Raw genomic sequence first — 3,026 nt, 5'->3', positions numbered from 1 at the left:
GGCTTTGCTGTTGTGTTGTTTCATGCTGACAGGACGTACCCTGAACTCTGCGTGGTGGTCAGTTTCTAGTTCTTCTGTTTGAAGAGCATAGAAACATTTGTGCCCAAAGGGGAGCCTCATTTGTTCCTGGTGCTAGAATGCACTGGACCGAGGTGTGGGATATAGTTTGGTTGTAGAGGTGTAATGTACTGGTGTTTGATGTTTGTTGCGAGCAGTCTTCAATTGCCATGTGTGGGTGGCTTAGGTGGTATGCATGTCAAGTGTTGGCATATAGAATGTGAGCCTGTTAGTGCAGGGAGCAGTCAGAGACCTTGATGTACAGGTAATTGGGGAACTACATGTTGGAGATTTTAACATAAATATCTAGAGGGGGAACCCTGAGAAGACACTAAAATGAATTAGTGTCAATTTATGAAAACATAATTATAAAAATATGTTATTATGAAAATTCATACACTATCAAGTTTATCTAAAAAAACATTAAATCAAGATTGGAGATACAGTATAGTCATACAATCAACAAAAGTGAAACATGCATAAGTGCAAAATTAATCTAAATATTTCTCCTGTTATCAAACCACAGAATACATATCTAAAGCAAAAGCTTCTAAGGGGCTTATCAAAAAGACTAAGACACAAATAACATCTATTCCTTCCTGTAATTTGGAGGTGATCATTCGAGGATAATTTGTGGTCTCAAGAAAAATATTTGACCAATAGCTCTACATGTTTCTGTTCTTGCAGAATATTTGGTCAACATTCCTCAGGAGATGATCTCTTAGTCACAATAACACATTCTAAAAAACTCCTTCTGATTAGTGTGCCTATTTAATATACAATCAATTAATCTGTGTGTCATTTCTTTATTTCGTCTGAAAACGACTTTTAGACCTTCCCCCAACAGTGCAATAAAATCACACAAACGAAATAGCCATTGGTGCTATTGGCTTGATATCAGGTAATCAATCAAACGCCCTCCTGAAAAAATGATAACAATACATGCACCTCTTGGGGAGATTTCTACAGGTTCAGCGATTAGTAAAAAATTTATTTTTATACGTATGTGTTAATAAATTACTGTACTTCCCATGACACTTCTATACAATCTCTAGATACCTGACTCCTGTTTATGGTTGGAGATTATAACATGCCTTATAAGGCTTTCTAAACGGGCATTCATGTCTTCACAAAGTATTAGAAGTCACAGGAAAATACCCTAGTCATCCCTGCGCTCCCATCACTAGCCTCTTGCAGATAGGTTCCACTTTCACCTCCTCACATTGCCCCTGTCAGATCCTGCCCTCCTCTCTGTCTCGCTTTCTCTTTTTCTTTTGCTCTCTCAAATAGATACATTTTACCCCATGTGCCAGAAGGACCTGGACATTTGCATACATGGGAAGAGGTTGACATCGAGGGCTGCACACATCTCTTTACTGCGCCACAATTGTATTTCAAAAACTTGGACTCTTGGTCATAGTGAGAGTAGGTTTATTAATAGCCCTTTTTTGATAACACGTGTTTCGGCACACTCCTAGTGCCTTCCTCAGATCAGGGCAATATCTATTTACTGATTATTTATAACATAAAATTTAGAGATTTGGCAAATACAAAAAACAAAAAATCAAAAAATCAATTTAACAAACGTTACATTTACAACGGAGCACAAATCATATTGAGTTCATATGTTTCGCGAATTCCCCAAAGTAGAAAATAAATAATAAATAAAACATCCATTTAGACACATAAACAACGTAAATTACATACATGAACCCATTTGTAAACAAAAATGTTAAGCACATACCAATCAGGAATCGAAAAATCATTTGGAGGAGTGTGGAGGTGGGAGTAAAGGGTAGTTGAAAATATAAAAAAGAAAAAGAGATAGAAATATTGTAAGTCACTAATTAAGATCACGAGGTTGCATTGATTAATATATCGGGGAAATCCCAAATGGGTAAATCTAGCTTACCCATCGACTGTTCTGTCCGCTACAAATAACGTATTTGGTGGCTGAGTCCCATCAGACTCTAAACGTTTTCTAGAAAAACCGAGGTGAGACATCAGAGTCAAACCACTGTATTCATACATTGCCGTTGCATCCTGACATTACCGTTAGTTTGCCTCCAAGCGTTTAAACAGACTCCCATTTCGCTACGTTAAAAATGTTCTATAGTTCTAAGCGTTTCTGCCCAGCAGTAAGATCTGAACAATCCTCATGTTAGTTTCCATTAACCTGCATTCTATCATTGTGTGCCATAGAAATTATACGGATGAGGATCCGGACTGCAGTTTCAAACGCGGACCCTTTGTTAATTGGTGCGTTGTTATGTGGGCTTAACCGCCCCCTAGGGCTTACCTGACAAGTTCTGTTTTACTGCATCACGCGTCGGGAAGAGGTTGGTCTAGTGACTCCACTCATTACCATAAACTAGGTACATAGGATTATGGGAGGCAAGAAAGTTTGGTTTAGAGTTATGGCAGCTTTAAATATGAAGACCCCAGGTACCCCATTCAACTTCCTGAGCATGTAGGTTGGCAGGTTGTGTGCCATCTAAAGCCTCACTCCAACTTGCTGAGGTGCTGCGCTCAATGGCCAGCTGGGGCTTTTGCCTATAATGACATTGGCCAGTGTTTGTCAGGTGTTCATCACGCGATTGGGGCAGGGGCCAGAATATATGATCATTTCTCTCAGAAGTCTAGCACAGGGTCTTCCACAAGCCTCACACTCCTCTCACACAGTGCACACAGCCTGTGGCCAAAATGAAATTAAATGAAATTACCCTTCCTCCACCCGGAACTCCTTACCTGGTTTTGAGGGTGTTCCATAACCTCTGTTTTGGAATGATAATGAAGTTCTGCCAGAGGTGCTTCATGGTATGGAAAAATAAAAGGTGGAGTCTGGATTCCTCAAAGTGCCCCATGAAGCAGGGTGCATCATCTCTCTGTCCTGGAGGGGTGCTGCAGCTTGAGGAAGGCGAAGAGAAGCATGCTGACAGTGAAAGAGAGGGGGTTGGGGCAGGGGTATA

General features: G+C 40.2%; 1 long non-coding RNA gene across 1 annotated transcript; it reads right to left on the bottom strand.

Annotated features, from left to right (window-relative positions):
* Positions 1–1,471: 1,471 nt before the first annotated feature.
* Positions 1,472–2,038, bottom strand: LOC138489805 (uncharacterized). Its single transcript, XR_011274914.1, has 2 exons — positions 1,970–2,038; positions 1,472–1,567 (listed from the first exon to the last, which is right to left on the bottom strand). It is a non-coding gene; the product is annotated as an uncharacterized lncRNA (long non-coding RNA).
* Positions 2,039–3,026: the final 988 nt, after the last annotated feature.

This window comes from Ambystoma mexicanum, chromosome 9 (assembly GCF_040938575.1).
Source record: "Ambystoma mexicanum isolate Mex_15411 chromosome 9, UKY_AmexF1_1, whole genome shotgun sequence".
Classification (NCBI taxonomy): Eukaryota; Metazoa; Chordata; class Amphibia; order Caudata; family Ambystomatidae; genus Ambystoma; species Ambystoma mexicanum.
The sequence above is the reverse complement of the archived record's forward strand: the minus strand, read 5'-3'. Positions and strand labels throughout refer to the sequence as shown.